Raw genomic sequence first — 25043 nt, 5'->3', positions numbered from 1 at the left:
GTGGACTCAAATATGGAAAAATTATAGCTCTCAAAATGTGGTAACGCAAAAAATATTTTTTGCAATAAAAAGCGTCTTTCAGTGTGTGTACCCCGCTATAAAAGTAAATCAAACCCCCCTTCATCAACCCCTTAGTTAGGGAAAATTAATAAATTAAAAAAATGTATTTCCATTTTCCCATTAGGGTTAGGGCTAGGGTTAGGGCTACAGTTAGGGTTGGGGCTAGGGTTAGGGTTGGGGCTAGGGTTAGGGCTTGGGTTAGAGTTAGGGTTAGGGCTAGGGTTCGGGTTGGGGCTAAAGTTAGGGTTAGGGTTTAGATTACATTTACGGTTGGGAATAGGGTTGGGATTAGGGTTAGGGGTGTGTCTGGGTTAGAGGTGTGGTTAGGGTTACCATTGGGATTAGGGTTAGGGGTGTGTTTGGATTAGGGTTTCAGTTATAATTGGGGGGTTTCCACTGTTTAGGCACATCAGGGGATCTCCAAACGCGATATGGCGTCCGATCTCAATTCCAGCCAATTCTGCGTTGAAAAAGTAAAACAGTGCTCCTTCCCTTCCGAGCACACCCGTGTGCCCAAACAGGGGTTCCCCCCCCCCACATATGGGGTATCAGCGTACTCAGGACAAATTGGACAACAACTTTTGGAGTCCAATTTCTCCTGTTACCCTTGGAAAAATACAAAACTGGGGGCTAAAAAATAATTTTTGTGGGAAAAAAAGATTTTTTATTTTCACGGCTCTGCGTTATAATCTGTAGTGAAACACTAGGGGGTTCAAAGTTCTCACAACACATCTAGATAAGTTCCTTGTTGGGGTCTAGTTTCCAATATGGGGTCACTTGTGGGGGGTTTCTAATGTTTAGGTACATTAGGGGCTCTGCAAACGCAATATGAGGCCTGCAGACCATTCCATCTAAGTCTGCATTCCAAATGGCGCTCCTTCCCTTCCGAGCTCTGCCATGCGCCCAAACGGTGGTTCCCCCCCACATATGGGGTATCAGCGTACTCAGGACAAATTGGACAACACCTTTTGGAGTCCAATTTCTCTTGTTACCCTTGGAAAAATACAAAACTGGGGGCTAAAAAATAATTTTTGTGGGAAAAAAAGATTTTTTATTTTCACGGCTCTGCGTTATAAATTGTAGTGAAACACTTGGGGATTCAAAGTTCTCACAACACATCTAGATGAGTTCCTTGGGGGTCTAGTTTCCAATATGGGGTCACTTGTGGGGGGTTTCTAATGTTTAGGTACATTAGGGGCTCTGCAAACGCAATGTGACGCCTGCAGACCATTCCATCTAAGTCTGCATTCCAAATGGCGCTCCTTCCCTTCCGAGCTCTACCATGCGCCCAAAGGGTGGTCCCCCCCACATATGGGGTATCAGCGTACTCAGGACAAATTGGACAAAAACTTTTGGAGTCCAATTTCTCCTGTTACCCTTGGGAAAATACAAAACTGCAGGCTAAAAAATAATTTTTTGGGGAAAAAAATATTTTTTATTTGCACGGCTCTGCGTTATAAACTGTAGTGAAACACTTGGGGGTTCAAAGCTCTCACAACAAATCTAGATGAGTTCCTTAGGGTTCTACTTTCCAAAATGGTGTCACTTGTGGGGGGTTTCTACTGTTTAGGTACATTAGGGGCTCTGCAAACGCAATGTGACGCCTACAGACCATTCCATCTAAGTCTGCATTCCAAATGGCGCTCCTTCCCTTCCGAACCCTCCCATGCGCCCAAACGGTGGTTCCCCCCCACATATGGGGTATCAGCGTACTCAGGACAAATTGGACAACAACGTTTGGTGTCCAATTTCTCCTGTTACCCTAGGGAAAATACAAAACTGGGGGCTAAAATATAATTCTTGTGGGAAAAAAGTTTTGTTTTATTTTTACGGCTCTGCATTATAAACATCTGTGAAGCACTTGGTGGGTCAAAGTGCTCACCACACCTCTAGATAAGTTCCTTAGGGGTCTACTTTCCAAAATGGTGTCACTTGTGGGGGGTTTCAATGTTTAGGCACATCAGTGGCCCTCCAAATGCAACATGGTGTCCCATCTCAATTCCTGTCAATTTTGCATTGAAAAGTCAAATGGCGCTCCTTCCCTTCCGAGCTCTCCCACATATGGGGTATCAGCGTACTTAGGACAAATTATACAACAACTTTTGTGGTCCAATTTCCTCTCCTACCCTTGGGAAAATAAAAATTGGGGGCGAAAAGTTAATTTTTGTGAAAAAATATGATTTTTTATTTTTACGGTTCTGCATTATAAACTTCTGTGAAGCACTTCGTGGGTCAAAGTGCTCACCACACCTCTAGATAAGTTCCTTAGGGGGTCTACTTTCCAAAATGGTTTCACTTGTGGGGGGTTTCAATGTTTAGGCACATCAGTGGCTCCGCAAACGCAACATGGTGTCCCTTCTCAATTCCTGTCAATTTTGCATTAAAAAGTCAAATGGCACTCCTTCGCTTCCGAGCTTTGTCATGCGCCCAAACAGTGGTTTACCCCTACATATCAGGTATCGGCGTACTCAGGACAAATTGTACAACAACTTTTGGGGTCCATTTTCTCCTGTTACCCTTGGTAAAATAAAACAAATTGGAGCTGAAGTAAATTTTTTGTGAAAAAAAGTTAAATGTTCATTTTTATTTAAACATTCCAAAAATTCATGTGAAACACCTGAAGGGTTAATAAACTTTTTGAATGTGGTTTTGAGCACCTTGAGGGGTGCAGTTTTTAGAATGGTGTCACACTTGGTTATTTTCTATCATATAGACCCCTCAAAATGACATCAAATGAGATGTGGTCAACTTTTGGTCAAATTGCTGGTCAACTTTTAACCCTTATAACTCCCTAACAAAAAAAAAATTTGATTCCAAAATTGTGCTGATGTAAAGTAGATATGTGGGAAATGTTAAATAATTAATATTAAGTATTTTGTGTGACATATCTCTGTGATTTAATTGCATAAAAATTCAAATTTGGAAAATTGCTAAATTTTCAAAATTTTTGCCAAATTTCCATTTTTTTCACAAATAAACGCAGGAAATATCAAATAAATTTTACCACTAACATGAAGTACAATATGTCACAAGAAAACCATGTTAGAATCACCAGCATCCGTGGAAGCGTTCCAGAGTTATAACCTCATAAAGGGACAGTGGTCAAAATTGTAAAAATTGGCCTGGTCATTAACGTGCAAACCACCCTTGGGGGTAAAGGGTTTAATGCCAAAAACATCAATTCTTATTACTTAAGCTTGTCAATATTAATTTACTTTATAATAATAGTAAGGCATTGAAAACTGGGGGTCATTTGGCTAAACATGTGGGGGGGTAGGGCTGGCTCAAGATTTTCGTGGGCCCAGGAAACGCGGAATACGTCACGGTGGTGGAGCAGGGAGAGGTAAGTATTTCAACTTTGCAGGTGCTGCGATCCTGAGCAGGGGGGGGCCCCACTCGTTGGCACTTGACACTGGCACTGGGCCCCTCATAGTACAGCGGTGTGTTTGACGGCGGGTGGCGCCTCCCACTGTCAGAGACACTTTTGCGTACTATGAGGGACCCTGTGGCAGTGACGTCGCCAACGAGTATGCCCCCCCCACCTGATGAAGGAACCTGCACTTTCATCTGCACCTTGCTCTTTGTCCCCGTATAAGGTAGTATAGTATGCGGGAAGGGGAACCTGACTTTCAGCAGGGTCAGATTCTGGCTGTGTAGAGTGCAAGGGGAATGTACTGGTCTGGGTCAATGTACCAGCAGACTCATCTAGCAGTGGCTGGGCAATGGGCAGGATGAGGAGGAAACACAGATATAGGCCCAAATAATAAAGTAGGCTAAATGCAGTTCAAAATTGGTAACAGGACTAAACAGGCGGCATTGCTTTGTTCAGTGGAGGAAAACTGTAATGAGTGGCTGACACAGTTAGTAGGCCCAAGTACTAAAGTAGGCTAAATGCAGTTCAAAATTGGTAACAGGACTAAACAGGCGGCATTGCTTTGTTCAGTGGAGGAAAACTGTAATGAGTGGCAGACACAGTTAGTAGGCTGTTGTGAATTCTGTGGCAGAGCTCCCTCCTGTGGTCACAAGTGGTACTTCGGCTGATTCTGTCTATGAGCTTCCGTTGGTGGATGTGAGTGGTACTGCGGCTTCTGAGTTTCCTTCCTCAGGTGATGTGGTGAAGTCGTTAGGTGCTGCTCTATTTAACTCCACCTAGTGCTTTGCTCCTGGCCTCCAGTCAATGTTCTAGTATTGGTCTTGCTTCCTCCTGGATCGTTCCTGTGGCCTGTCTTCCTGCATAAGCTAAGTTTTGCTCGTGTTATTTTTGTTTGCTATTTTTTCTGTCCAGCTTGCTATATTGGTTTTTCTTGCTTGCTGGAAGCTCTGGGACGCAGAGGGAGCACCTCCGTACCGTTAGTCGGTGCGGAGGGTCTTTTTGCCCCTCTGCGTGGTTGTTTGTAGGGTTTTGTGTTGACCGCAAAGCAATCTTTCCTATCTTCGGTCTGTTCAGTAAGTTGGGCCTCACTTTGCTAAATCTATTTCATCTCTGCGTTTGTAATTTCATCTCTACTCACAGTCATTATATGTGGGGGGCTGCCTTTTCCTTTGGGGTATTTCTCTGAGGCAAGGTAGGCTTATTTTTCTATCTTAGGCCTAGCTAGTTTCTCAGGCTGTGCTGAGTTGCATAGGGAGCGTTAGGCGCAATCCACGGCTGCCTCTAGTGTGGTTGGATAGGATTAGGGATTGCGGTCAGCAGAGTTTCCACGTCTCAGAGCTCGTCCTATGTTTTTTGGTTATTGTCAGGTCACTGTGTGTGCTCTGAACCTCAAGGTCCATTGTGGTTCTGAATTACCTATTCATAACAGTAGGCACAAATAATAAAGTAGGCTAAATGTCTGCCAAAAATTGTTCATAAATAAACAGGTGGCATAGCTAGGACTATCATCTATCATTTCAACAAATTTGTATTGGCAGTGCCATTGAAGGATTTAACAGCACAGACTACACGGTGGTGGAGCTGGGAGAGGTAAGTATTGCAAGTGGTAGAGCACTGTTCGAGCTGGGGGGGAACAGTCTCTCGTGGGCGGCGGTACTGGCACAGGGCTCCTCATATTATGACGTTGTGTCTGATGTTGGTTGTGCACCACCACCATCAGAGACACTTCATTGTACTATGAGGGACCCTGTGCCAGTGCCGTCGCCCAAGAGTGGGCACATCCACCTGTCCAGGCAAACGGCACTCGCACGGGTGCTTGCGCCAGGTGGTGACCACAGCCCTGTGGGGGGAGTCAGCCCATTTAGGGAGGTATAAAAATGGCCTATGGTAGACATTCAGCAGCTGCAAATGGAGGAATTGGAGAAGTCAGTAAGAGGAGGCCAAAAGCAAGACATTTTTCAGGCAAGCTAGGTGTCAGCAGGGGAAGGTGGGGCAAAATAATTAGAAATCCATGATTGGTTCATTTTAATGAAGGTTAGATCATCAACATTCTGGGTAGCCAAACGAGTCCTTTTTTCGGTCAGTATTGAACCAGCAGCACTGAAGACTCTTTCTGATAGCACACTAGCAGCAGGGTAAGCAAGCTCCTGTAATGCATATTCTGCCAATTCAGGCCAGGTGTCTATTTTAGATGCCCAGTAATCAAAGGGGAATGACCTGTGAGGGAGAACATCGATAAGGGAGGAAAAGTAGTTCGTAACCATACTGGACAAATGCTCAATTTTTGGAAAATCTAACCAAAATAACAACCGTTATATGGTACTGTAAAACAAGGTAGAAGGTGTATATAAACTTGTTGAGAATTTAAATCTCCCTTTTTTGGGGGGAGACTGAACCAAAACTCAGGCCTTGTGCAAAAAACAACACAATGTAAGTGGCAGAAAGTGGCTGGAAGATATATGAAAAAATACAAGTATTCTGCCACCGATATACGTGGATGAGATGTGTCTGAGGGATGTGATCACAAATCGCTATATAAACAATGGCAGGTAGCGTTACTCGCCAACCTGTGCCACCGATCTCTATCAGCCGCGCGTGGTGATCCGGAAGGATGATGCAATGATACATTCAACAGGTTTTATTTACAGTACCTTGGTGAGATGAGGACTGTAGGTTAGAGCTGTTACAGAATCACCAGATAGAGATAATAGAAGCTTCAGGTTAGAGGTAACAAGAGAATCCTTCTCCAGCTCTGCAGCACATGTGTATTCCAAGATGGCACGGAGTACAAAACAGGAAGAGAAGGAAAACGATAGGAGGAGCTAAAGACAGAAAGGTGTTGTGGGAAAAATGCCATAAGAAATATTACAGTGATATAGCAAACGGCCAGAAGATGGCAGCAAAGTATAACAAATACACTAAATGATAGAACTGAGCATATTAGCACTACATAAATGTCCATGTATGACTGAAAGTCTATCAGAATAAACTGAGCAGCACAACAAGGACTGTAGTACTATTTCAATCTCCCTACAATGATCTCAGGACAAGTATGGCAGCAATAAAAAGGACTGCTGCACACAAAAGTGTGGACAAATAAACAAGATAACTGTGCGGAAAGGAGCAACAGGATTTTTGCTTTTAAAAAGCAGTTGGTTTGCGCAGCGGCGTACAAACAGCAATGCAGCTTTCAGGGAGCCTTATAAGGCAGCCTAATAAGCTACAGAGCTGATGCACAAAAATATAAACTCCACTGTCCCTGCAAAGAAAAGGTAGTGCTGGACAGTGGAATTAGCTACAGCACAAGCAGTTTGGGGGTTAATCTTCCCTCCCTAACTATATCCCTTCTTCTGATGAAGCTGCAGCAACCTCTCTCTATGCTAAGATCGGCAGAAGTAAGATGACGGTCGGCGTGCACGCCTCTTTATAGCCCCTGTGACGCTGCAGAAAGCAAGCCAATCACTGTAATGCCCTTCTCTAAGATGGTGGGAACCGAGACCTATGTCATCACGCTGCCCACACTCCTGCGTCCTCCTTCATTGGCTGAAAAATGGCGCTGAAAGCGAAACGCGACTTTTGCGCGCAGATCGCTGACCTCATGGCCAATCCCACACTAGGATCAGGTCGGGTTTCATGAAACCCGACTTTGCCGAAAGTCGGCAATTTTTGAATTTGTCCGATCTGTTTTGCTCATCCCTAGTCCTGATATTTCTGGTACCGGAGATGTCAGCGTCTGTGTGTGTAATACTTGCGGCAGACGTGTGGAATGCGTGTGCTGCATCAGTACCACGAGGACAGGTGCCAGGGTAGAAGCGTTACAGTAAGCGCTGTTCTCCAGCAGCGGGTGCTGAACACGACTCTCATCATTCTTCCCTGTTCTGCCGGCGATCGGCACCAGCAGGGGAGAATGATGAGAGTTACATTTAGGAAAAAAAGAGACAGCAGGCAGGACTATTACTCCCATCAGCCTACCCCTGTTGCTGCTAATAACAGTGAGAGCAGGAGTGGTTTATGGGAGTATTCATCTGCTGCTCCCGCATTGTAAATAAATATGGTAATTTAAAAAAAAAAACGGTGTGGGTTCCCCTCTATTTTTAATAACCAGCCAGACAAAGCTCACAGCTGGGGGCTGCAGTTTGGATACCAAAAATAGAGGTGTCCCCACGCCCCATTATTTGACAACCAGCCTTGCTAAAGCTCACAGCTGTGGGCTGGTATTCTCAGGCTGCTAAGGAGCCATGGATATTGACCCCCCAGCCTAAAAATAGTAGCCAGCAGCTGCCCAGAAAAGGCACATCTATTAGATGCACCAATTCTGGAGCTTTGCCCAGCTCTTCCCACTTGCCCTGTAGTGGTGGCAAGTGCGGTAATATTTGTGTGGTTGATGTCACCGGTGACATAAAGCCCATTGCTTAGTAATGGAGAAACGGCTAAAGGAATCCTATCCATTACTAATCCTATAGTTGTACGGTAAATAGTTTCATGATCCATTTTTGGATTTGTGGCAACTCTGCTTCCACTCAGTTTAAAACTTTTTTCCTTTTGGACCATTGGGGGTTAATGGCAGTTTCTTTCCCCATCTGGCAATCTGATGTTACTGCAGTGCTGCTGGGTCAGCTGATGCAGGTTGTGACCACTCCCACCATCCTTTAAAAGGTCACCTGATGCATCAGCTGACTGTTGGTGATACAGCTCCTTTCTGGAGACCAGCCTAATAGGAGCAGTGATCTGGTGTCAGCCACATCTGGTGTTTGGAGTCCAGTTGCTGTTGTTTTCTGCAGTGTGGAGCTTAGCAGCATTGTACATAAGCTAAATGTGGTGTTTTTGTTACATTTTCGCTTTGGTGTTTGTCACTTCACTCTGTGTCTATGATCTGCAAAGGTGAGGCTAATGCTCCTTGCCGGCAAGTGCACTAGCCAGGGCGTAGTTAGGTGACAGTAAGGGACAAAGTATCCTGACGGCGGTGGAGGGAAAGACCCGCATAGGGCATTACGGGAGTGCAGGGACAGGCTCAAGTTTGAGGTCAAGTGGTGACCTGTTGTGAATTCTGTTGTCGGGCTCCCTCCTGTGGTCATGAATGGTACTTCGGCTGGTTCTGTCCATGGACTTCCTCTGGTGGGTGTTTCTGAGTTTCCTTCCTCAGGTGACGAGGTTAATTCGTTAGCTGGCTGCTCTATTTAACTCCACTTAGATCTTTGCTCCATGCCACCTGTCAATGTTCCAGTATTGGTCTAGTTCACTCCTGGATCGTTCTTGTGACCTGTCTTCCCAGCAGAAGCTAAGTTCCAGCTTGTATTTCTTTGGTTTGCTATTTTTCTGTCCAGCTCGCTATTTTTATTGTTGTCTTGCTTGCTGGAAGCTCTGGGACGCAGAGGGAGCGCCTCCGCACCGTGAGTCGGTGCGGAGGGTCTTTTTGCGCCCTCTGCGTGGTCTTTTTGTAGGTTTTTGTGCTGACTGCAAAGTAACCTTTACTATCCTCGGTCTGTTCATTAAGTCGGGCCTCACTTTGCTAAATCTATTTCATCTCTGTGTTTGTATTTTCATCTTTACTCAGAGTCATCATATGTGAGGGGCTGCCTTTTCCTTTGGGGAATTTCTCTGAGGCAAGGTAGGCTTTATTTTTCTATCTTCAGGGCTAGCTAGTTCCTTAGGCTGTGCCGAGTTGCATAGGGAGCGTTAGGCGCAATCCACGGCTATTTCTAGTGTGAAAGGATTAGGGATTGCGGTCAGCAGAGTTCCCACGTCCCAGAGCTCGTCCTTTATTATCAGAAACTATCAGGTCATTCCGTGTGCTCTTAACCACCAGGTCCATTATTGTCCTGACCACCAGGTCATAACAGTACAGGTGGCCCAAAGTACTAATGCATCTCAATAGAGGGATAAGAGAAGTTCTGAGACCATTTTTTTTTCTTTGCAGTGTGTTTTGTCTCTCTCTTCCCCTTTACCTCTGGGTGGTTCAGGACACTGGTGTAAACATGGACATTCAAGGTCTGTCCTCTTGGATGGATAATCTCACTACAAGGGTACAAAACATTCAAGATTTTGTGGTTCAGAATCCGATGTCAGAGCCTAGGATTCCAATTCCTGATTTGTTTTTTGATTATAGATCTAAGTTCTTGAATTTCAAAAATAATTGTAAATTGTTTCTTGCCTTGAAACCTCGCTCCTCAGGTGACCTTGTTCAACAAGTAAAGATCATTATTTCTTTGTTACGTGGTGACCCTCAAGACTGGGCATTTTCCCTTGCGCCAGGAGATCCGGCATTGCGTGATGTTGATGCGTTTTTCCTGGCGCTTGGATTGCTTTATGACGAACCTAATTCAGTGGATCAGGCAGAGAAAATCTTGCTGGCTCTGTGTCAGGGTCAGGATGAAGCGGAGATATATTGTCAGAAGTTTAGAAAGTGGTCTGTGCTCACTCAGTGGAATAAATGTGCACTGGCAGCAATCTTCAGGAAGGGTCTCTCTGAAGCCCTTAAGGATGTCATGGTGGGGTTTCCCATGCCTGCTGGTCTGAATGAGTCTATGTCCTTGGCCATTCAGATCGATCGACGCTTGCATGAGCGTAAAGCTGTGCACCATTTGGCGGTACTATCTGAGCATGGGCCTGAGCCTATGCAATGTGATAGGACTTTGACCAGAGCTGAACGGCAAGAACACAGACGTCGGAATGGGCTATGTTTTTACTGTGGTGATTCCACTCATGCTATCTCCGATTGTCCTAAGCGCACTAAGCGGTTCACTAGGTCTGCCACCATTGGTACGGTACAGTCTAAATTTCTATTGTCTGTTACTCTGATTTGCTCTTTGTCATCCTATTCTGTTATGGCATTTGTGGATTCAGGCGCTGCCCTGAATTTGATGGACTTGAAGTATGCTAGGCGCTGTGGTTTTTTCTTGGAGCCCTTGCAGTATCCTATTCCATTGAGAGGAATTGATGCTACGCCTTTGGCCAAGAATAAGCCTCAGTACTGGACCCAATTGACCATGTGCATGGCTCCTGCACATCAGGAGGATATCCGCTTTCTGGTGTTGCATAATCTGCATAATGTGGTCGTTTTGGGGTTGCCATGGCTACAGGTTCATAATCCAGTATTGGACTGGAAATCTATGTCTGTGTCCAGCTGGGGTTGCCAGGGGGTACATGGTGATGTTCCATTTTTGTCTATTTCGTCTTCCACTCCTTCTGAAGTTCCAGAGTTTTTGTCGGATTATCGGGATGTATTTGATGAGTCCAAAGCCAGTGCCCTACCTCCTCATAGGGATTGCGATTGTGCAATTAATTTGATTCCTGGTAGTAAGTTTCCTAAGGGCCGATTGTTCAATTTATCTGTGCCAGAACACGCCGCTATGCAGGGTTATATAAAGGAATCCTTGGAGAAAGGCCATATTCCCCCGTCGTCATCACCGTTCGGAGCAGGGTTCTTTTTTGTGGCCAAGAAGGATGGTTCTTTGAGACCTTGTATTGATTACCGCCTTCTTAATAAAATTACAGTCAAATTTCAGTATCCTTTGCCGTTGCTGTCTCATTTGTTTGCTCGTATTAAAGGGGCTAGTTGGTTCACCAAGATAGATCTTCGAGGGGCGTATAATCTTGTGCGTATTAAACAAGGCGATGAATGGAAAACAGCATTTAATACGCCCGAGGGCCATTTTGAGTACCTGGTTATGCCATTCGGGCTTTCCAATGCTCCATCAGTATTTCAGTCCTTTATGCATGATATCTTCCGAGAGTACCTGGATAAATTCCTGATTGTGTATTTGGATGATATTTTGGTCTTTTCGGATGATTGGGAGTCTCATGTGAAGCAGGTCAGAATGGTGTTCCAGGTCCTTCGTGCGAATTCCTTGTTTGTGAAGGGGTCAAAGTGTCTCTTTGGAGTTCAGAAGGTTTCATTTTTGGGGTTCATTTTTTCCCCTTCTACTATCGAGATGGACCCTGTTAGGTTATGTTCACACGTTCCTGATTTCCATCCTTTTTTTTTCAGGACTGTTTTTTAAAAAAACTGCAGCTCTTGGCAGAAAACGCAGGTCCTTTTTTTGGTCCTTTTTTTGTCCTTTTTTGATCCTTTTTTTGATCCTTTTTTTGATCCTTTTTTTATGCAGTTTTCTATGCAGTTAAAATGGCTGAAAATACCCTAACCCTACCCCTAACCGTACCCCTAACCCTACCCCTACCCCTAACCCTACCCCTAACCCTAACCCTACCCCTAACCCTACCCCTAACCCTACCCCTAACCCTATTCTAACCTTAGTGGAAAAAAAAAAAATTCTTAATTTTTTTTTATTGTCCCTACCTATGGGGGTGACAAAAGGGGGGGGGTCATTTACTATTTTTTTTTATTTTGATCACTGAGATAGGTTATATCTCAGTGATCAAAATGCACTTTGGAACGAATCTGCCGGCCGGCAGATTCGGCGGGCGCACTGCGCATGCGCCCGCCATTTTGCAAGATGGCGGCGCCGAGGGAGAAGACGGCCGGACGGACACCGGGACGCCACGTAAGTATAAGGGGGGGAGATTAGGGCACGGGGGGGCATCGGAGCACTGGGGGGGCATCGGAGCACGGGGCGGTGGGATTGGAGCACGGGGGGGCGGGATCGGAGCACGGGGGGCAGCCACACTATTTTTTTCATCTGCGGGTTTTACTGCGGGTTTGACCTCACAATGGAGGTCAATGGGTGCAGAACCGCTGCGGCTCCGAAAAAAGAAGTGACATGGTACTTCTTTTTTACCGCGGCTATTCAGCGCGGCTTTTTTTCCCGATTCCCGCATCATGTGCACAGTGGTTCCTGTTTTCCATAGGGTACAGTACACTGTACCCTGCATGGAAAACAGCTGCGGAACAGCAGCGGCAAAAACGCTGCGGTTCCGCAGAAAAAAACGCACTGTGTGAACATGGCCTTAAAGTCCAGGCCATTTACGATTGGACTCAGCCGACATCTGTGAAGAGCCTGCAAAAGTTCCTGGGCTTTGCTAATTTTTATCGGCGCTTCATCGCTAATTTTTCTACTGTTGCTAAACCGTTGACTGATTTGACCAAGAAGGGTGCTGATGTGGTCAATTGGTCTTCTGCAGCTGTAGAGGCTTTTCAGGAGTTGAAGCGTCGTTTTTCTTCTGCCCCTGTGTTGTGCCAGCCAGATGTTTCGCTTCCGTTTCAGGTTGAGGTTGATGTTTCTGAGATTGGAGCAGGGGCTGTTTTGTCGCAAAAAAAGTTCTGATGGCTCGGTGATGAAGCCATGTGCTTTCTTTTCTAGAAAGTTTTCGCCTGCTGAGCGTAACTATGATGTTGGTAATCGTGAGTTGTTGGCCATGAAGTGGGCATTCGAGGAGTGGCGTCATTGGCTGGAAGGAGCCAAGCATCGCGTGGTGGTCTTGACAGATCACAAGAATTTGACTTATCTTGAGTCTGCCAAACGGTTGAATCCGAGACAGGCTCGATGGTCGTTATTTTTCTCCCGTTTTGATTTTGTGGCTTCGTACCTTCCGGGCTCTAAGAATGTGAAGGCTGATGCCCTGTCAAGGAGTTTTGTGCCTGACTCTCCGGGTGTTCCTGTGTTCGGTTGTATGTGTATTGTGCTGTTACCTGACCGACCACCTGTTGGGTTGAGTCACACCGTGACATAAAGACGCAGCCAGAATAAAGTCCTTTGTTTGAAAAAAATGACACAGCCACCTTTTTTATTGTCAATTAACCCATTACTTGCCAAATTGAAATTTTTACAAGTACGGATTTATCAGAAAAGGGCGTCCCAATATTCAATTAAAAATGACAATGACATGATTTCCTAGTTTGAAAACATTCATTTTACAAACACAACACAAAAAATTGGACCTAATTATAAAAATTATAAAATCTTAGTTGCTAGACGCTAAAGATTAGGCGTCCCCAAAAAAGGACATTTGTAGATAATGGGTTAAACCATACTCACTGCAACGCCTTATTCCTGCGAAGCCCTCGATCTTCTGTAATAAAAGTAAAATAAAAAAACAACAATATACCATACTTGTCCATCGTTGTGTCCCATTCAGTAATCCTTGTCTGGGGAGGGATATACAGTTTTCAACCTGGACGTTGTCAAGATGTGATCATCCCGACTGAGAACCATTGGTGAATGAGCTGCTGAGAACGCAGTGACGTCATAGAGGTAACCTTCGGTCCCTGACCTCCTTTCCCAGCAGGGCTGAGCTGCGATCAGATCCCCACTAGAACAGTGAGGGCTCACGGCTCACAGTTCTATCAGGGATGTCACAGAAGTCACCGCAGTTGGGAACGAAGTTCAGTGACCAGAGGTTACCTCTATGACGTCACCCCCGTCACTGACGCCACGTTCCCAGCAGCTCATTCACCAGTGGTTTTCAGCCAGGATGGTCGTATCTTGGAATCAGAGTCTCTCTCTCTACATTGATTCACATCTCAGATGAGACAGCAGAAATCTGGTGACAGAGTCACTTTAAGAAAATAAAGAACTGCAGAACCAATGATGGCCAGTAGGTGGCAACATTTACCGTAAATTTCAGCATCTTGGGGTATCGTTTCTTCTTATGGAGAGTGACATACCATCTCTGGCTTGTCAAGGTAAGGAGGCTTATTCGCCGTGCAATGCTCCTCTGGGAAATATAATATGCAAATTGCCTCTTCTGAAAAAAAGAGGACTTAAACTCTATAGCGCCACCTGTCACTCTCCATAAGGAGAAACGTTACCCCTTAGACCCCAGTCCAGAGCCTCTCACCTAGCCAAATCGGTTCTCATGCTTCGCACTGACGAGGGCCAACAGCCTGAAACACCGTGTCTGTGAATTGAGATATTAATTTGGCTTTTATCCTAAGTCATACTGCACGACTCGTTAAAGAGTTGATTGTGACTTGTAGGATTGCTACTTCCAACAGGTGGCGCTATAGAGTTTAAGTCCTCTTTTCTTCAGAAGAGGCAATTTGCATAGCATCTTGTAAGCATTTTACTTTGCTCTTAGATTAGTTGACAGAATCCTGGTGACAGATTCCCTTTCTGCTTTTACTAATATTGGACAAAAAATAAATGTTTAATTATAGTGCTTTGGCACAAAGCACTATCTTGTAATCCGATCGTAGTTAACTTCTTCTTCTTATTATTCAGTCTGCAATTAATGTGGCCCGAACCGCTGCACTCACAGACTCCAGTGAGGTGTCATTTCGAAGCCAGCGTCCACGAGAGGTGTGCTACGTATTTTTCGTGTCGATCGGATTTGTAGTTTTGGCACAAATTGCGTTTGAAATTTTTTTTCCCCTCATTGGAATGCATTGTCTCAATGTATTTCAATAGGGAAATTTTCCCATAGGGTTATATTGGCTGATTTCTGAGGCAATTTCAAAATAACTGCCAACTGCCACCTGGCTGATTAGCTCATTGATATGCACAGTCAGACCCAGTTACTATGCCAACGCCCCACCAGGACACAGGTTTTGCCAGATAATATCAGCTCTTATAGTGAAAGTGACAGCACAGCACAATTCCAAAGCACTATCTGTAGTCTTATTATTATTATTATTGCTCCGCCCACCAAATCGGACCCCGAGTGGCCCCGCCCACCAAATAGGACCCAGAGTGGCCCCGCCCACCAAATCGGACCCCGAGTGGCCCCGCCCACCAAATCGGACCCCGAGTGGCCCCGCCCACCAATTCGGACCCCGAGTGGCCCCGCCCACCAAATCGGACCCAGAGTGGCCCCGCCCACCAAATCGGCCCCTGAGGGGCCCCGCCCACCAAATCGGCCCCTGAGGTGCCCTGCCCACCAAATCGGCCCCTGAGGTGCCCTGCCCACCAAATCGGCCCCTGAGGTGCCCCACCCACCAAATCGGCCCCAGAGTGGCCCCGCTCACCAAATCGGACCCAGAGTGGTCCCGCCCACCAAATCGAACCCAGAGTGGCCCCGCCCACCAAATCGGACCCAGAGTGGCCCCGCCCACCAAATCGCATCCAGAGTGGCCCCGCCCACCAAATCGGACCCAGAGTGGCCCCGCCCACCAAATCGGCACCAGAGGGGCCCCGCCCACCAAATCGGCCCCTGAGGGGCCCTGCCCACCAAATTGGCCCCTGAGGTACTCCGCCCACCAAATCGGCCCCTGAGGGGCCCCGCCCACCAAATCGGACCCTGAGGTGTCCACCCACCAAATCGGACCCTGAGGTGCCCCGCCCACCAAATCGGCACTTGAGGTGCCCCGCCCACCAAATCGGACCCAGAGTGGCTCCGCCCACCAAATCTGACCCAGAGTGACCCCGCTTACATTTTCTGAAGATCAAAATAAAATGGGCCCTTGGAGGCACAAGTGGCCTCAGCAGGTCCCCAGGGGTTAAGCTCAACCCTGAGGGGCTACAACTACCAAACCAGTGCCTGAGGGGAACCCAAGTGTGAAAGTCTTGCAGGGGCAGCCTGGGCACCATTCCAAAGCACTATCTGTAGTTCCTTCAGAAAATACCCATCTAGTTGACCTCTGCTGCTATAAAAAAAAGCCGAGTCTCACTGTGCCGCTCACTCTGCTGCATTCTGACTATGCATAAGTGCTTTATTTTTCTATAGTGCTCTGAAATTCATGCGTCGGTCTTTGTTTTTTGGGCCAAGGACACCCCATCCTCCATCAACTTAATGTCTCCAAGCAGCTGGCTCAGAGTCACCATATTGATGCTGAGGACATAGAAGACCCCTGATCCACATAGCACAGGATGGACCAGAACTGACAAGATCCAGTGATCCCACAGCCCAAGCCTCCCATAGTAGCTAGGATTAGGCTGGTTTCACACTAGAGTTTTGCTGAGCTGCGGAGGGCTGCAGACTTCCTCTGTGAAGCCCTGCTCACGGCCGCACCTCCTCTGCTCAGCTCCACCCACTTCTGCATGCGGCCTGCGTACCTATCTTTAACATAAGGTACGCAGGTCTTGTGCATGTATGCGGATGCCTAAGCATGCGTCGTTTTGGAGCTGCAGAGGAAAAAAATTCCAATCAGCTGCATTTGACGCTGGTTGCCACATCGTCAAAACAACGCATTATTATTATTATTATTTATTATTATAGCGCCATTTATTTCATGGCGCTTTACATGTGAGGAGGGGTATACATAATAAAAACAGGAACAATAATCTTGAACAATACAAGTCACAACTGGTACAGGAGGAGAGAGAACCCTGCCCTCGAGGGCTCACAATCTACAAGGGATGGGTGAGGATACAGTAGGTAAGGATAGAGCTGGTCGTGCAGTGGTTTGGTCGATCGGTGATTACTGCAGGTTGAAGGGTTGTCAGAAGAGGTGGGTCTTCAGGTTCTTTTTGAAGGTTTTGATGGTAGGTGAGAGTCTGATATGTTGGGGTAGAGGGTTCCAGAGTAGGGGTGATGCGCGAGAGAAATATTGTATGCGATTGTGGGAAGAGGAGATAAGAGGGGAGTAGAGAAGGAGATCTTGTGAGGATCGGAGGTTGCGTGCAGGAAAGTCCCGGGAGACGAGGTCACAGATGTATGGAGGAGACAGGTTGTGGATGGCTTTGTATGTCATGGTTAGGCTTTTGTACTGGAGTCTCTGGGTAATGGGGAGCCAGTGAAGGGATTGACAGAGGGGAGAGGCCGGGGAAATAGCAGGGGGACAGGTGGATTAGTTGGGCAGAGGGGTGCGAGAGTGTTCGAAGGGAGGCCACAGAGCAGGAGGTTACAGTAGTCGAGGCGGGAGATGATGAGGGCATGGACTAGGGTTTTTGCAGATTCTTGGTTTAGGAATGTACGGATCCGTGAAATATTTTTGAGTTGAAGGCAGCAGGAAGTGGAAAAGGCTTGGATATACGGTTTGAAGGAGAGATCAGTGTCAAGGATTACCCCGAGACAGCGAACTTGTGGGACTGGGGAGAGTGGGCAGCCGTTTACTGTAATGGATAGGTTCGTTGGGGGGGTCGCGTGAGATGGGGGAAAGACAATGAATTCTGTTTTGTCCATGTTAAGTTTTAGAAATCTAGCGGAGAAGAAGGATGAAATAGTGGATAGACATTGAGGGATTCTAGTTAGTAGGGTGGTGATATCTGGTCCAGAGATGTAGATCTGTGTGTCATCAGCATAGAGATGATACTGAAAACCGTGAGATTCTATGAGCTGTCCCAGGCCAAAAGTGTAAATGGAGAAGAGCAGGGGCCCTAGAACTTAAACTTTCGGGACTCTGACAGATAGGGGCGAGGTGAGGAGGTGGTGTGTGAATGGGAGACGCTCAATGTTCGGTCAGTTAGGTATGAGGAGATCCAGGATAGGGCCAAGTCTGTGATGCCAAGGGATGAGAGGATCTGTAGTAATAGGGAATGGTTCACTGTGTCAAAGGCAGAGGACAGGTCCAGGAGGAGGAGGATAGAGTAGTGTTGCTTGCTCTTGGCGGTTAATAGGTCATTGGTGACCTTAGGGCAGTTTCAGTGGAGTGGTGTGACCGGAAGCCTGATTGTAAGCTGTCGAAAAGGGAGCAGGAAGATAGATGGGAGGACAATTCAAGATGGACGTGTTGTTCCATTAGTTTTGAGGCATAGGGGATAAGTGATATAGGGCGATAGTTAGATACTGAGGATGGGTCAAGAGAGGGCTTTTTGAGGATAGGTGTGATTGAGGTGCAGCGCCCCAGAGTCCTGGTCATTGCAGTAATGTTATTCTTCCACCAGGGGGAGTGATGTTACGTCTGAGGGCAATGAAGGAGATCTTCTGTCCAGGTATCACAACCACAAAACACACTTCACACTCCAGTCCGCCAGGGGGAGCTAAGCATCTATCTATTAGGGCACTCCTCACATATAGGTAAAACTGGTGGTCAGGGCAGAGCGTTAGTCAGAACCCGGCGGAGTTTGGCAGAAGCTGGTTGGAGTGGGTTCCAGCCAGATCCAGACTGCGGTCTGTGGTAGACGAGGGTACACGGAGCTGCACCTGCCCCATGTGCGGCAGCATCCAAAGAGAGAGACATTGAAAGGAATTGTGTTGCAGTGAGTGAGAAACGAAGTCATAGCAAAAGGAGAGGAACATCAGGGGGAGACCAGCTAGAAGCAGGCTGCCTCCTTCTGAAGCGCGGTAACCGGTAGCCAGAAAACCGAGGGAGTAAGGATCTCTATGCTTTACTTCAGAGACTGGCAGGACAGTTGATTCCACGTTGGCTGCCCGACCATATACCCAGGAGGCACGATGGCAACTTGTGGGGGCCGGGGCATCTCTAGGGTCCCTATAAAAAGCCTCAGGCCACCAGTCATATGGGTTTGTCCTATCCTAACCATTAGGGGGACAGAGAGGAAGAGACATTACATCTACAATAGTTGTGAGGACCTTACCAAGTTGCTCAGCAGGGGGGTACTACAATGCCCAGGCGCTAGAGGAAGGCTATTGAATTCCACCTGGATAAGGGGACTCTGGATTTGCCTTCAGACCGGCCAGACTCTGTCTACCCTGTGGTCCCTACCCTGGACTGTGGATGCTGAAGCCTTCAGAAAAGGTAAAGAGACTGCAACTTTGTGTCCTCGTTATTCACTGCGTCTTACATCATCCACTATCCACCATCTACACCTCTGGGAATCCCTGGGGAAACACTTCACCTGTGGGAAGGTACACCGTCTGGCTGCCATAACATCACCCCAGCGGACCCCTAAGCAGCGTCGATCACCCTGACCGAATACCACAGGTGGCGTCACGAACATTATCCCTTTAAAGACCTTTCCCCATTTATTCAACGGACCTCCCGAGGGCCACGGACCGGGTCTGCCACAGTGACAATCCCCATCGAGTACTGAAGGGCCTGGTACCGGGTTCCCCTAGCCCTTGGGGGCGCACCAGAGGCATGTTTACAGCTTGAGGGGAAAGCACCAGTTGTTAGTGATAGGTTGAAGAGATGGGTTAGAGCTGGGATGAAAACTGTGGCAAGGTTTTGGATGAAGTGGGCAGGGATCGGGTCAAGTGCACAGGTGGTGAGATGCGATCTTGAGAGTAGAGTGGAGAGTCGATCTTCTGTAATAGTGGAGAAGTTGGTTTTGGAGGTGGAGGGCTGGGTAGTTGGGGGGAAGGGTTCTGGGGGTTGTCGACTAAAACTGTCTCTGATGTTCTCAATCTTCTGCTTGAAATATGAGGCAAAGTCTTCAGCTGAGGTGAGTGGGGAGGGAGGAGGTGCTGGGGGACGGAGGAGAGAGTTGAAGGTGTTGAATAACTGTTTAGGGTTGTGAGACAGGGAGGATATGAGAGATGAGAAGTAGATTTGTTTAGCTGTGGCGAGTGTGGTCTTGAAAGTAGTGAGAAACTGTTTGAATGCGATAAAGTGCTCGTTGGAGTGGGATCTTTTCCATCTCCACTTTGCAGCCCTGGAAGCTCACCTCAGTTCTTTGGTCAGGCTGGTGTGCCAGGGCTGTCTGTTGATTTTGCGAGCTTTGGTATGTGTGAGAGGGAAAGGGATTCCAAAGTTGCAGCTATTGTGGTGTTATATAGAGCGGCAGCGTCATCCGCATTGTGTAGGGAACTTATGTCTGTGAGAGGGAGGAGGGATTCAGAGAGTGAATGTAGATCAAGGTGTTTAAGATTTCTGCGAGGGTGTGCAAGTTTGTGGGGTGGAGATTGTAGACAAGGAGTGGAGAGGGAAGAGAATGTGAGTAGATTGTTTTCAGAAAGAGGAAGAGGTGAGTTAGAGAGGTTAGATAGGGAGCAGAGGCGGGTGAAGATGAGGTCCCATGTGTGACCATCTTTGTGAGTGGCTGCAGAAGACCATTGAGTGAGGCTGAAGGAGGAAGTGAGAGATAAAAGTTTAGTGACAGCTGAGAGGGAAATGTCAATGGGTATGTTGAAGTCGCCCATGATGATAGTTGGGATGTCCGCAGAAAGGAAATTAAGTAGCCAGGAGGTGAAGTTGTCAAAGAAGGTGGTGGCTGGCCCTGGGGGGCGGTAGATGACAGCCAGTTGGAGGTTGGTAGGGGCATAGATGCGCACAGAGTGCACCTCAAAGGAAGGGAGGGTAACAGATGGTGGCAGTGGGATTGGGGTGAAGGAGCAGTTATCTGACAGGAGAAAACCAACTCCTCCGCCATGCTTGCTGCTGGGGCGGGGTGTGTGAGAAAGGTGGAAGCCACCATACGAAAGTGCAGCAGGAGCGACTGTGTCAGAAGGGGTGAGCCATGTTTCGGTGATGACGAGGAAGGAAAGTTTGGTAGTAACAAAAAGATCATGGATGTAGGAAAGCTTGATGCAGGCAGAGCGAGTATTCCACAGAGCTCTTGTTAGTGGGACTGGGGAAGTGGGGGCTGGGTGAATGGGTATAAGGTTAGAGAGGTTACGGAAATTTGTGATAGAGCGTTTATAGGAGGTAGAACTGACTGTGGGGATGTGGTGAGGAGGACCAGGATTTGGAAAGATATCACCAGCAGTGAGTAGGAGCAGAGAAAGTGTTAGCAGGTGGGAGCAGGAGAGGGCATGGGGTGGCTGTCTGTGCTTGGAGACAGAGGATTGTATGTTAAGGAACAGTTCTGAGGAGGAGGTGAGATGGATGGGGAGGATTGAGGAAGAGATGAACAGTGAATGCATTGAACGCATGTGGAGGCATCGGCATACATTCGTACGACCTGCGTACCTAATGTTAAAGATAGGACGTGGGCGGAGCTGAGTGGCAGAGGTGTGGCCGTGGGCAGGTCTTCATAGAGGAAGTCTGCAGCCCTCCGCAGCTCAGCAAAACGCTAGTGTGAAACTAGCCTTACAGGTGTGCGCCACAGCATCCAGCAGATGTGAGCATTACTAACCTATAGAAGAGTCAGTGTCTGATAAGTCCAGAGCTACAAAATAGTCATCATACCTGGGTCATGTGTCAGAGCTATAAGCTTTTCTCTATATATAGTGTAAGTGTCTTTCAGTCTCAAAATTTTATTTTCAGCTAATGCTTACCAAATGGTAAAATGCATGTCAGACGTACCACCTACTGGTCATGGATGGTTCTGCAGTTTATTTTACCCTCTTCTAAAACTTGATTCCGCTGCAACATGTTTCCTGGAATATATTTTTTATTCAATGGTGTTGATGGTAATTAGTACACGACAGGGCAATTTACCTCTGTTTCTGGCCAGGCATATTTTTGGCTTATTTTATACTATCTGTTTTAAGATCAGGAATAAGGCTGTCATGCCCCCAAAAGTTGGGAAATCTCCAGGGTCTCAGCTGAGACCACAAAGAACAAGATCAGGGCTGGATTTTCTGGTGCCTGATCACATGATTGCCTTTATTTAGTGAATAATAAAGATCACAAAAAAAAAGTGCCAGCTGTTTCAGGGTATGTGTACACGTTCAGGTTTTTTCACGTTTTTTCGTGGTAAAAACGCTATAAAAACTCATTAAAAACGCATACATTATGCATCCTATCAGGCTGGTTTCACATTTGCGTTTTTTGGCGCTGCGTTTTAGCGCAAAAAAATGCATGCGTTTTTTTCCTATATTTATCATTAAAAAACGCATGCTTTTTTTTGTATGCGCTTTGCCGCGTTTGACGACGCATGCGTCGTTTCTCTGCTTGCGTTTTGTTGCAGAAATGCAACATGTAGTAATTTCTAGAGACATTTTTTTGCCGCAAAAAACGCATGCTTTTTTTGCGGCAAAAAAACGTATTGCTGTCTATGTAAACGCATGCGTTTTTAAGCACATGCGTTTGGTTGCGTTTTTAAACGCATGCGTTTCCATAGAAAAACAAGTCTACACACTGATAAGCCACCCCCCACCATCAAGGTGATAAAGGGATCCAAACCCTAACCCTAACCCCCCACCATCAAGGTGATAAAGGGATCCTAACCCTAACCCCCCACCATCAAGGTGATAAAGGGATCCAAACCCTAACCCCCCACCATCAAGGTGATAAAGGGATCCTAACCCTAACCCCCCACCATCAAGGTGATAAAGGGATCCAAACCCTAACCCCCCACCATCAAGGTGATAAAGGGATCCTAACCCTAACCCCAGGGATCCAAATCCTAACCCTAACCCTAACCCTAGCTATTTCTATTTATAGTTGGTTTTCTAGTTGATTTTGATGATTGGCAGCTGTCACACACTTCTCATCATGCGTTTCAAAAACAAAAACGCATGTAAACGCATCAAAACACCGCTTTTTTTACCGCATACGAAAACGCGTCTAAAAAACGCAGCGTTTGCATGCGTTTACATGAGTTTTTTTCACCACCTGCGTTTGCGTTTTTAGCGCTGCGTTTTTAAACGCAAATGTGAAACTAGCCTTAGAATGCATTCTGCATGTTTTGTACACATGATGCGTTTTTTTCCGCAGACTGCGTTGCCTGAAGCCTCCACTTCAACACCCATTAGGAGCATGCCTGTTCCAAAAGCCAAAACGGGTGCTCCCAAGACTTGCAGTGCCTGGTCCTTTTTTGACACAGTTGCAGATGACATTTGCTTTGTCAAATGTAAGCTGTGTAATCAGAAAGTCAAAAGAGGGAAAAATGTCAGCAACCTCAATACATCAAATATGTGGAAACATGTGCGGACCAAGCACGTGGTGGAGTTACAAAAACACACTGAAGACCTAGGCCAACCATCAGCGGCACCTACCACCTCTTCAGCTCGTGTTGTAGCCTCTTCCTCCAGCTCACACACAGCTCGTTTGGCTTCCTCACAGGATCACCATGGAAGAACCTCTGGCACTGTTGTCCAGAGACCCAGTGTAATTCCACCCACAACACCACGTTCTCAGTCATCCTCACACTCCCAGCCCAGTCTACAGCCATCGGTAGCACAAGCATGAGAGAAAAGGTGGCCATTCTCGGCAAACCTCCCCCGAGCACAGGCTCTGAATGCTGGCATTGCAAAACTACTGTCCCTTGAAATGCTCTCATTCAGGCTGGTGGAGACTGACACCTTCCGTAACTTAATGGCATTGGCAGTCCCACAATACAACGTGCCCAGCCACTTTTATCTCATCAGGCAAGCCGTCCCTGCCCTGCAAAAGCATGTGGAGGGAAACATTAAACATGCGCTACTAAACGCCGTAAGTAGCAAGGTCCACCTCACCACCGATGCGTGGACCAGTCACCATGGACAGGGACGATACCTTTCCCTCACTGCCCATTGGGTCAATGTTGTGGAGCCAGCTACAGATATTGAGAGTGGCGCTGTACGTGTTCTGCCCACTCCACGGATTTCAGGAATCCAGTCTGTACACATTGCCTCCTCCTCATACTCCAGTTCCTCTGAATCATCGCTGCAGGAGCCGTCATGGTCTACCTCCACCTTGACCCGTGAACGTTTACCTGTTACGACCGATCTGAGCACAGCCGTGGCCAAACGTCAACAGGCTGTACTGAAATTAATTTCTTTGGGGAATCGAAGCCACAGAGCGCAGGAGCTCTGGAATGCCATGAAGCAGGAGAGCGACGTGTGGTTTTTGCCAGCAAATCTCCAGCCAGGCATGGTAGTGTGTGACAATGGCCGAAATCTGGTGGCAGCTCTGGCCCTAGGTAACCTCACTCACATCCCATGTCTGGCATGGGATCTTGATGCACTGCTGCACAAGGTCCACCTAGAGGGAGCTCACTTGCGGCGTTCCAGCATGGCAAGATCGCGCCTTGCAGCTCTGCAGTGGCAATTCCGCCTTCCAGAACATTGCATCATATGTGACCTACCCACCAGCTGGAATTCAACGTTACATATGTTGGAGCGGTTGTGTGAGCAGCAGCCAGCAGTAATGGAGTACCAATTGCATCAGGCGCAAAGAAGTCGCACTGCACGCCGTTCAGACTTCACAACCACTGAGTGGGCCACTATGAAGTACATCTGCCAGGTTTTGCGTGCCTGTCATGATCTGTATTTTTTTTCCCTGTCCTGTATTTTGTATAATATGTCATGATGTGATGCGACTTCTCTTTCGTTGTATTTACTGTACATTTTTGCAATGTCATGGGGTGTATGTAACTAACCTGTCTCCTTCCCCCAATACTTGCAGCCCTGAGCTATAATGTAATTAAGCTTTGTCCACACCACTAGGGAAGGAATAGCCATTCTTCCTCACAGCAGGTGGCTAGTCAAATGCACATAATGAATAGACTAAGTGGAGCCCACCAGTCTAGAATCTTCTGCTGGACCCAACCATTGAATAGAAGATGTGACCTCTACCCCCCTTCTTGGGCGGATCCCAGGAGCTCAGACAATCCATTCTTATTTTGAGATCAGATGTGAGTTGATCCTTGAAGGAGAAGGAGTGGGGATTCTTAGCTGAGGCAAGACCCCATGTCCATCTGGGACTGCGGAAGCGAACGGGGCGAGACTTGAGCTGAGGACGTATCGCGTCGTTCATGGGATTGTTTTGGGATCCCTTGGACTCATGTGTGGACTATTGCTTTGTTAGCTGGCACAAGGATTATCGGGAGGTGCCCCCGAACCTGTTCTGTTGGACTAATTGTGGACTCTGTAGATCTACCTGCATGTGCTGTTCCAGCGTTCTTGATAATAAATCTGTGGAATCATCCCTCGGCCTGTTGTCCCTTCTTGCTCTGCCGTACACCCCGTCACAGTGCCTTCGATGATTCCACGTGGATGGCGAGTGCAGATGATGCACTAGTCAGCATGACTGTCCCCCTTATCTGCCTGCTTGAAAGAACACTGCAAG

This window comes from Ranitomeya imitator, chromosome 2 (genome assembly GCF_032444005.1).
Source record: "Ranitomeya imitator isolate aRanImi1 chromosome 2, aRanImi1.pri, whole genome shotgun sequence".
Lineage (NCBI taxonomy): Eukaryota > Metazoa > Chordata > Amphibia > Anura > Dendrobatidae > Ranitomeya > Ranitomeya imitator.
Note: the sequence above shows the minus strand (reverse complement) of the source record.